The sequence below is a fragment of the Myotis myotis genome, unplaced genomic scaffold, assembly GCF_014108235.1.
Source record: "Myotis myotis isolate mMyoMyo1 unplaced genomic scaffold, mMyoMyo1.p scaffold_m19_p_3, whole genome shotgun sequence".
Lineage (NCBI taxonomy): Eukaryota > Metazoa > Chordata > Mammalia > Chiroptera > Vespertilionidae > Myotis > Myotis myotis.
Window position 1 is genome coordinate 100,152,121 of NW_023416335.1, and position 11,270 is coordinate 100,163,390.

At 42.1% G+C, this 11,270-nt stretch overlaps 1 pseudogene; it reads right to left on the reverse strand.

The window, feature by feature from the left end:
• Positions 1-1,070: 1,070 nt before the first annotated feature.
• LOC118651567 lies at positions 1,071-1,604 on the reverse strand (annotated as a pseudogene).
• Between the last annotated feature and the right edge of the window lie 9,666 nt (positions 1,605-11,270).

The following is an 11,270-nucleotide window of genomic DNA, read 5'->3' on the forward strand; positions in this document are numbered from 1 at the left end:
TAATGCGAACTTCAGATGTTTGGGCCAAACCAGAGAGGTGGTCAGGTCTGGTGTCCAGGCCACTTGGCGGCACTGGGCTCAGCCCAGCTATAAAGTGACCCTAGGCGTCTGGGCAGGTGAAGGGGTTGGGGGTACGCTTGGGTAATTCTGATGTCACCCCACTTGGTTTTTTGGTTTTTTTCCCCACTGATCATAATTTATTATAATCTGTTGGCAGCATAGATAGATATTAGTTACCAGAACTATGTCTTCATAGAAGTGGACAGTATGTAGCCATTCTATGGGGAACTGTGTGCACTTAAGCATCAGCATGACCTTTCAGTTTCTTTTTTTTGTTGTTAATGAAAATAAGCTTTATTACATCAAGTAATAAATACATACAAAGATGCAAACACTATTAGTCACTGTCTTCCAGATGTTTGCATCCACTGATGGGAAAGGTGGAACTGAAATGTACATACATCCTTAGGGGAAATTTCAGGGGTCCTTGTCAGACGAGGTTCAATAAATTGCTCTTTCTTCTGTATTTATAACTTGTGCATTTTAAAGATTGACTTCAGAGTACTAATAGTCATGCAAATGCTTAAGCAAAAAAAAAAAAAAGAAAAGAATTTACATTGAAAAGAATTTATACTGTGTGGTGAATGGGCACTGGCTACTAAAGCGCTGCCTCAGGACTCACTGAAACAAACCCTCAGAGTTGGATCAGCTCAGAAGAGAAACATAAAGAACCATGTGAGTAACAGAAATGTATCCAGAAGAGAAACACGTATCTGGGGGGCCAACTACAGTTTGCTGTGATAGGTAACTGACATGCATCATGTAAATCAATGCTTAAAAAAACAAAATGCCCTGGGTAGTTCCTAACTAATATGTAAATCTAATAACTGCAAAAATCTCTTCTCCATCTCAGCGATGGGAGGTTCAGAGCCTGATGAACCATGGGAGGGGCACGGGGAGGAAAAAGCAAGCTGTTACCATTTTGAAACCAAGTTTCATCTGAAGGGGGTGCAAGCATGAGCTGTCACTTCTTGGAAGAAGAGGGAAAGCCTTTCATGCTGACTTAGGGTCTAGGACCTGGTGTTCCGTTCCATCTTGTCCAAGCACTCCCGAACCAGCCTTGTCGTGTGGATGATGCCTCGTTTCAGTCTCTCCATCGCGCTCTTGCTGCCCGCTTATGTGAGTCAGATCTCCTTCCCTAGTTCTTCAATGATGACCAGCAGCTCAGCATATTTGCTCTGGGGCACCTGGCTGTTCTCTGTTCCCTGCGTGTTAGAGATGGTGGTCCTAGTCACTCAGCAGCTGGCGGTACTGGGAAGACGTTGCCATGCTGGTGGAAGGCGGGTGAACGCTCCCAGAGGCCTTGATGGAGGTGGCGGGCATGTGCATGGTCAAGTTTGGTTTGTAAGACATCCCCCCCCCAGCCCCCCGCCTCCCGCTGTGGGGCGCAGGCCCCATGAGACGGCATCACAGTGGTGGTGGTGAGGCCAGGCGGTGGCGAGGTGGGCCTGGGGTCTGTGTGCCTGTCTGTGCGCCTGCCCAGCTCCCGCACACTTTTTGTTGTTGACAGCTCCGGCGCACTGAAAAATATGGCTGTCCCCTCACCCTGACACTGCCGCAGTATCATGATCTTTCAGTTTCTTGATGTTCTGCTTGTGCTGCTCAATTTCTTTCTGCAGACGCTCAAGCTCCTTTTTATGATGAGTGATCTCTTCTTCATGTTGTTTCTTCAAGGCTGCCAGCTGTTCTTTAATCCGCTCTGGGAAGTATCCTTCCTCTTCAGCCTTCTCCTTTTTTGTGAAGGTCCCCATGGCTTCCCTGATTGCGCCTGCCTTGGAGCTGAAATTATCTGACCATTGCAGCCAATGCCTCTGGCTTGCATGGCCCTCACCTCCCACACTTCAAGCTGCAGATGTGCCACTGACGCAGAGACTGCCCTGGTTGTCAGTGCCGCGCAGTTCCAGACCACTCCACTTAGTTTTAAATGCAAACCTGCCTTGGACAGGCCTTGAAGGTCTTTTTTCCACAGCGATCACGGGGTAGCAGGCCAGCCGGCACCCACGCCTGGGAGGGTCCAGGGGTGCCGGCTGGCCTGCACCGGGGCTCTCTCTGCCCCCGATCGCCATGGCAATCACCGGGTAGCAGGCCAGGGCTCTCTCTGCCCCTGATCGCCATGGCGATCACTGGGTAGCAGGCCAGCTGGCACCCACAGCCCCGGGGGTTGGGAGGTGCCGGCTGGCCTGGCTGGGGCTCTCTCTGCCCCTGATCACCATGGCAATCACAGGGAAGCAGCTCTCTCTGCCTCCAATCCACAATGCAATCACTCATCACCGGCTGTCTTTGCCTGCCCCCCACCTCTTGACTGCCAGCTGGGTTTCCCATCCCTTTCGCCTCCCAGCATTGCTGCTATGTATGCAAATTAACCGCCATCTTGGCTGGCAGTTAATTTGCATATCGCCCTGATTAGCCAATGGGAAGGGTAGTGGTTGTACGCTAATTACCATGTTTCTCTTTTATTAGATAGGATTTTTGATAATATTACAGATATCTCCCATTTTCCCCACTTCACACCCCTCCTCCCAGCCCCTAAACCTCCCCACCCCAGGTCTTCATTACCCTGTTTTTCATGTCCATGGGCTATGCTTATAAGTATATCTGTTACTTGGTTTACTTCTTCTCATCCCCCCAATCCCACATTGAGGTTGTTAAGTCTGTTCCATGCCTCCATGTTTCGGGTCTTATTTTGTTGGTCAATTCATTCTGTTCATTAGATTGTACAAATAAGTGAGATCATGTTATATTTGTCTTTCTCACATTGGCTTATTTCACTGCACATAATATTTTCCAGGTCCATCCATGCTGTCCCAAAGAGTAAGAGATTCCTCATTTTTACAGCTGCCTAGTATTTTAAAGCTTAAATGTCCCACCGCTTTTTTATCCATTCATCTACTGATAGACAATTGAGCTATTTCCAAATCTTAGCTATTGTAAATAATGCTGCTATGAGCATAGGGGTGTATATATTGTTTCTGATTGGAGTTTTGGGTTTTTAGGATATATTTCCAGAATTGGGAATTCTGGGTCAAAAGGAAGTTCCATTTTTAATATTTTGAGGAAATTCCATACTGTTTTCCACAGTGACTGTACCAATCTGCATTCCCACCAGCAGTGAACTAGAGTTCCCTTGTCTCCACATCCTCGCCAGCACTTGTTTGTTGATATTTTAATAATAGTCATTCTGACAGGTGTGAGGTGATATCTCCTTGTGGTTTTAATTTGCCTCTCTGATGATTAGGGAGCTTGAGTATTTTTTCATATGTCTCTTGCCATTTGTATGTCCTCTTTGGATAAATGTCTATTTAGGTCTTCTGCCCATTTTTTAATTACATTGTTTGTCTTCCTTTTGTTAAGTGATATGAGTACTTTATATATTTTGGATATTAACTCCTTATCAGAAGTATCATTGGCAAAAATGTTGGTTCCCTTTTCATTCTGATGCTGCAGAAGCTTTTTATTTTGATGTAGTCCTATTTGTTTATTTTCTTCTTTAGTTTCCTTTGCCCTAGGACAGTGGTTGGCAAACTGTGGCTCGTGAGCCACATGCGGCTCTTTGGTCCCTTGAGTGTGGCTCTTCCACAAAATATCGACTTCTGTGCATGGGCCACGAAGTTTCAATCGCACTGTACATGTGCGCCCACATGTGGTATTTTGTGGAAGAGCCACACTCAAGGGGCCAAAGAGCTGCATGTGGCTCGCGAGCCACAGTTTGCCTACCACTGCCCTAGGAGATGCATCCATAAACATTGCTATGTGAGATGTCTGACATTTTTACTGCCTATGTTCTTCTCTAAGATTTCTATGGTGACATACCTTAAATTTAAGTATTTTATCTATCTTGAGTTTATTTTTGTTTATGGTGTAAGTTGGTAAGTTGGTGGTCTAGTTTCATCTTTTTGCAGGTGTCTGTTTAGTTTTCCCATCACCATTTGTTGAAGAGAGTGTCTTTATTCCATTGTATGTTCTTGCCTCCTTTGTCAAATGTTTTTTTAATTAAATCTTTATTGTTCAGATTATTACATTTGTTCCTTTTTTTCCCCCCATAACTCCCCTCCTCCCAGTTCCCACCCCACCCTCCGCCCTCACTCCCCACCCACTGTCCTCATCCATAGGTGCACGATTTTTGTCCAGTCTCTTCCCGCATCTCCCACACCCCTTTCCCCATCAAGAATAGTCAGTCCATTCCCTTTCTATGTCCCTGATTCTATTATAATCACCAGTTCATTCTGTTCATCAGATTATTTATTCACTTGATTCTTAGATTCACTTGTTGATAGATGCATATTTGTTGTTCATAATTTGTATCTTTACCTTTTTCTTCCTCTTCCTCTTCTTAAAGGATACCTTTCAGCATTTCATATAATACTGGTTTGGTGGTGATGAAATCCTTTAGCTTTTTCTTATCTGTGAAGCTCTTTATCTGACCTTCAATTCTGAATGATAGCTTTTCTGGATAAAGTAATCTTGGTTGTAGGTTTTGGTATTCATCACTTTGAATATTTCTTGCCACTCCCTTCTGGCCTGCAAAGTTTCTGTTGAGAAATCAGCTGACAGTCGTATGGGTACTCTCTTGTAGGTAACTGACTGTCTTTCTCTTGCTGCTTTTAAGATTCTCTCTTTGTCTTTTGCTCTTGGCATTTTAATTATGATGTGTCTTGGTGTGGTCCTCTTTGGATTCCTTTTGATTGGGGTTCTCTGCGCTTCTTGGACCTGTAAGTCCATTTCTTTCACCAGGTGGGGGAAGTTTTCTGTCATTATTTCTTCAAATAGGTTTTCAATATCATGCTCTCTCTCATCTTCTGGCACCCCTATAATTCTGATGTTGGTATGCTTGAAGCTGTCCCAGAGGCTCCTTACACTATCCTCGCATTTTTGGATTCTTTTTTCATTCCGCCCCTCCAGTTGGGTGTTTTTTGCTTCCTTGCATTTCAAATCATTGACTTGATTCTTGCGCTCCTCTGGTCTGCTGTCGGGAGGCTGTATAATATTCGTTATTTCAGTCCGTGTATGCTTAATTTCTAGTTGGTTCCCCATCATAACATCGAGGGTCTCATTCGTTTTCTTGTAGATCTCATTAAGTTTATCGGCGGCTTCTAAACAGTTCTTGAGAGACCTTAAAAGTGTGGTTCTGAACTCTATATCTTCCATTGACAATTTTGTCCTGTTTCTTTGTCTCCGCATTTTGTTATGCTTTCTTGGTGCACCCCCTAGTGGTCTTTGTGCGCAGTATTGTAGTTAAGCCTTGATTGTTGTAGCTAATACCAGGGAGGGTTTGACCTCCAGGCCAAGTGGCTGTGAGAATCAGCTGTGTCTGCAGTGAGAGAACTTCTGTCCTCTAGGGAGGTGCTAATCTAGCCTTTGACTGAGGCTATCTGGCAAGTGCCTCTGTGCAGGGCTTGGGCGGGGCGGGTTGCACAGGATCAACAGGGTGGGCCGGAGAGAGCAGTTATGGCGGCTCTCAGTCCTGTCCCCAGGGGCTCTGCCTCTCTGAGTCCCAGCACCCACTGCAAAGCTCGGAGAGAAAGCTGCACTCGCTCTGACCAAAGCCAGACAGTCCCGCTTCTCCCGTTTGAGTCTGGGTCGCTAAAGACTCGCCCGGATCTGGAGCTCAGAGTCTGCGACTCCCTCCCGATTGAAAACGCCAACCGCGCCCTCCGCCGCCAGCCCGCTCCGCGCACTCCACACCTCAGAATTTGACTTCAGCACTGCGCCTCCTCTGAGTGTCCGTATGCGTTTCTCTTTCCTCCTAGTTGTAGGACTTCCACTCAGCCAGCGTTCCTGTGGTTCTGGGTGATGTCCCTTCCGTCTTTTAGTTTCACTTTTGAAGTAGTTGTTCAAGGCAGCAAAGTCCGGCGTTAACCTATGCCTCCATCTTGGTTCTCCGTCAAATGTTAATTGACTGTAATGATATGGGTCAATTTCTAAGGGTCTCTGTTCTGATCCATTGGTCTATATGTCTTTTCTTGTGCCAGTGCCAGGCTGTTTTGGTTATAATGGCTTTGTAGTATAGTTTGATATCTGGTATTGTGATCCCTCCAGCTTCCTTCTTCTTTCTCAGTATGTCTGTAGCTATCCATATAAAGTTTTGGAGTATTTGTTCTAGTACTGTGAAGTATGTTGTTGATATTTTAATAGGGATTGTGTTGAATCTATAGATTGCTTTGGGTAGTATAGACCTTTCAATAATGTTCATTCTTCCAATCCATGAACATGGTATATACTTACATATGTTTGCATCTTCCTCTATTTCTTTTTTCAATGTTCTATAGTTTTCCAAGTACAGGTCTTTTACCTCCTTGGTTAAGTTTATTCCTAGTTATCTTATTTGTTGTTGTTGTTGCAGTGGTAAATGGAATTGCTTTTTTAGTTTCTCTTTCCGAGAGTTCATTATTGGTGTATAAAAATGCCATCAATTTTGTATCCTGCTACCTTGCCGCATACATTTACTAAGTCTAGTAGTTTCCTAGTGGAATCTAGGGTTTTCTATGTACAATGTCATGTGATCTGCAAATCATGACAGTTTTACTTCCTCCTTTCCAATTTGGGTACCTTTTATCTCTTCTTGTCTGATTGCTCTGGCTAGGACTTCCAGTACTATGTTGAATAAAAGTGGTGAAAGCAGACATTTTTGTCTTGTTCTTGTTCTTGTTCTTAAGGGAAACCCTTTTAGTTTTGACCCTTTGAGTATTATGTTGGCTGTAGATTTGTCATATATGGCCTTTCTTATATTGTGGTATGATCCCTCTTTTCCAACTTTACTGAGTTTTTATAAAAAAAAAAAGTGCTGAATTTTATCGAATGCTTTTTCTGCATCTATTGATATGATCATGTGGTTTTTATCTTTCACTAGAGGCCCGTGCATGAAATTCGTGCACGGGTAGGGATCCTAGGCCTGGCCAGCAATCAGGGCTGATCAGATTCCCCGCCTCCCCACCTTCCCACCTCTCCACCTTCTCCTTCCCTTGCTGCCCGCCTGTGTACCACCACTGCACAGTCCCCACCCCCAACCTCCTTCCCTTGCCACCTGTGCACTGCCATCGCAGTTTCCCCTGCCTCCCCACCTCCCCGCCTCCTCCTTCCCTCACTCCCTCAGTGCCCTGCCACTACCACTGGTCACCCACCATGTTCTGCGCTCCCAGTCTCCCAGTCAAACTCCTGGGGGGACACTTTGCATATTAGCCTTTTATATATATAGAATTTCTTTATGTGATGTATCTCATTTATTGATTTGTGACTATTGTACCAGCCTTGCATCCCTGGAATAAAACCCACTTGATCATGGTGTATGATCTTTTTAAAATATTGCTGGATTTGATTTGCTAATATTTTGTTGAGAATTTTAGCACCTGTGTTTATCAAGGATATTAGCTTGTAATTTTCTGTCTTTACCTGGTTTTGGAATTATGATAATGCTGGCTTCATAAAAAGATCTTGGAGGTGTTCCTTCCTATTGTATTTTTTATAATAGTTTGAGGAAGGTAGGTGTTAGTTCTTTTTTGAATGTTTGATAATATTCACCTGTAAGTCCATATGGTCCAGGACTTTTGCTTGCTAGAAATTTTTTAATTACTGCTTCAATTTCATCAATAGTTATTAGCCTACTCAGATTTCTGATTCTTCATGATTGAGTGTTGGAAGATTGTATTTTTCTAGGAATTTTGCCCAGGTTGTCCAGTTTGTTGGCAATTATTCATTCATAGTATTTGCTTACAATCCTTTGTATTTCTGTGGTGTCCATTTTGTTATATTGCCTCTTTCATTTCTGATTTTACTTATTTGGGTCCTCTTTCTTTCTTGATGAGTCTGGCTAGGGGTTCATCAATCTTATTTATCTTTTCAAAGAACCAGCTTTTGGATTTATTGATCAAGAACCAGATTTTGGATTTATTGATCTTTTGTACTTTTTCTTGTCTTTTTTTTTTTAGTTTCTATGAAATTTATTTCCACTCTGATCTTTATTATGTCCTTCCTTCTACTTCCTCTGGGCTTTTCTTGCTGTTCTCTTTATAATTTATCTAGTTGTAGGGATAGATAGGTTACTAGTTATTTTTCTTGTTTCTTGAAATAGGCCTGTAGTGCTATTACCTTCCCTCTCAGGACTGCTTTTGCCATGTCCCATAGATTTTATGTGGTTGTATGTTCAATTCATTTGTTTCCAGGATGTTTTTATTTTTATTTATTTATTTTTTTGCTTGATCTCATTGACCACCTATCATTGTTTAATAACATGCTATTTAGCCTCCATGTTTTTGAGGAATTTTTTATTATTGTCATTGATTTCTAACTTCATGCCATTGTGATACAAGAAGATGCTTGGTATTATATCAGTCTTCTTGATTTTGCATAGACTTATTTTGTACCCTACATGTGGTCTATCTTTGAGAATGGTCCATGTGCACTTGAGAAGAATGAATATTCTGTTGCTTTGGTGTGAAATGTCCTGTAAATATCAGTTAGATCCATATGATCTAAGTGATCCATTTAAGGCCTATGTTTCCTTGTTAATTTTTTGTCTAGAAGATCTATCCCGTGATGTCAGTGGGGTGTTAAAGTCCCCTACTGTGAATGTATTGCTGTTAATCTCTCCCTTAAAGTCCATCAAGAGTTTTTCATGTACTTGTATGCTCCTATATTGGGTCCATATGTGATTACAAGGGTTATAGTTTCTTGTTGAATCATTTGTTTTAGTATTGTGAATTGGCCTTTTCTCTTGTCATGACCCATATCAGTATAGTCAATTAATCTGCTAATAAAAGCCTAGGTGGCCCTTGCACCTTCACACCCTCACATCATCACAAGATGGCCACCCCCATGTCATCACAAGATGGTCACCACAAGAGGGCCTCAACAAAGATGGCTGCCAAAAGATGTATGGCAGGGGAGGGCAGTTGGGGGCAACCAGGCCTGCAGGGGGGCAGTTAGGCATAATCAGGCCTGCAGGGGAGCAGTTAGGGAGCGATCAGGCTGGCAGGCAGAAGCTGTTAGGGGCAATCAGGCAAGCAGGCAAGTGGTTAGGAGCCAGCAGTCCCGGATTGTGAGAAGCATGTCTGACCGCTGGTTTAGGCCCTATCCTGACTGCCAATAGGCATTCTGACATCCCCCTATGGGTCCCAGATTGGAGAGGGTGTAGGCTGGTCTGAGGGACACCCCTCAGTGCACGAATTTTGTACACCAGGCCTCTGGTACAGTGATGGCGAAGCTTTTGAGCTCAGTGTGTCAGCATTTTGAAAAACCCTAACTTAGCTCTGGTGCCGTGTCACATATACAAATGTTTTGATATTTGCAACCATAGTAAAACAAATATTTATATTTTTGATATTTATTTTATATATTTAAATGCCACTTAACAAAGAAAAATCAACCAAAAAAATGAGTTCACGTGTCACCTCTGACTCGCGTGTCATAGGTTCGCCATCACTGCTCTAGTATTTGATAAAGAAGGTAAGAGAATACAATGGAGTAAAGGCAGTCTCTTCAATTAAATGGTGTAGGGAAAATTATAAAGATACATGCAAAAAAAAATTAAACTAGACCACCAACTTTCACCATACACAAGAATGTACTCAAAATAGATAAAAGACATAAATGTAAGTTACAAAAACCATAAAAATCCTAGAAGAAAACATAGGCAGTAAAATCTCAGACATCTCACAAAGTATAATATTCACCAATACATCTCCTAGGGCAGGAGAAACAAAGAAAAAAATAAACTACAAAGCTTCTGTACAGCAGAAGAAACCATCTTCAAAATGAAAAGGGAACCCACTGTATGGGAGAACATATTCACCAATGATACATCTGATAAGGGGCTAATTTCTAAAATATATAAAGAAATCATACAACTCAACAAAAGGAAGACAAACAATCCAATAAAAAAATGGGCAAAGGACCTGAATAGACACTGCTCCAAAGAGGACATACAGATGGCCAATAGACATATGAAAAAATGCTCAATGTCACTAATCATTAGAGAGATTCAAATTAAAACTACAGTGAGGTACCACTTCACACCTGCCAGAATGGCTATCTTCAATAAATCAACAAACAACAAGTGAGGATGTGGGAAAAAGGGAAACCTCATGCACTGTTGATGGTAATGCATACTGGTGCAGCCACTGTGGAAAACAGTATGGAAATTTCTCAAGATATTAAAAATGGAACTGCTATTTGACCCAGCAACCCCCACTTCTGGAAATATATCCTAAGAAGCCTGAAACACCAATCAGAAATAATTTATGCACCCTGTATTCATAGCAATATTTTTTACAATAGCTAAGATCTGGAAACAGCCCAAGTGCCTATCAGTAGATGAGTGGGTAAAAAAGCTGTGGTACATTTACACAGTGGAATACCTTGCAGCTGTAAAAAAGAAAAATCTCTTACCCTTTGAGACAGCATGGATGCTCTGTTATTATTATGCTAAGTGAAATAAGCCAGTCAGAGAATGAAAAATATAACATGATCTCACTTATTTTAGATGAGCAAAATAGGTCTAGAGATATAGAAACATGGAACAGACTGACAGACCTCAGAGAGAAGGGGGGTGGGGGACAAAGGAGGGTAGGAAGAGATTAACCAAAGAATTTATATGCATATATGCATAGCCCATGGATACAGACAATAGAGCAGTGGAGGCCTGGGGGGGGATGGGAGCCGGGTGGAGGGGGGAAAGGTGGGATAAATATGGGACATCTGTAATACTCTCAACAATAAAAATAAATTTTAAAAAATAAATTATTTCTACAAATTAGGCCTTGGACAGATGATTCAGTTGGTTGGAGCATTATCCTATACACCAAAAGATTGTGGGTTTGATTCCCATGCCTGGCATATACCTAGGTTGCATGTTTGATCAGGCACATACAGAAGGCAACTAATCAATGTTTCTCCTTCTCTCTCTCTCTCTCTCCCTCTCTCTCTCTCTCTCTCTCTCTTTTCCTCTCTGTAAAAAGCAATAAAAATCTATACTCAGGTGAGGATTAAAAAAAAAAAGCTATATGTCTAATCACTGGGTTGTGCACCTGAAATGAATATAGTATTGTACATCAACTGTAATTGAAAAACAAAAAATTACATTTAAAAAAAAAGAAAGAATGACAATTTCATTTGGATTAAATGAATTAAATGCTACAATAAAAAGAAATGGGTTGGCTAAATGGCTAATAGAACAAGACCCATACATATGCTGCCTACCAAGAGACCCACTACAAATC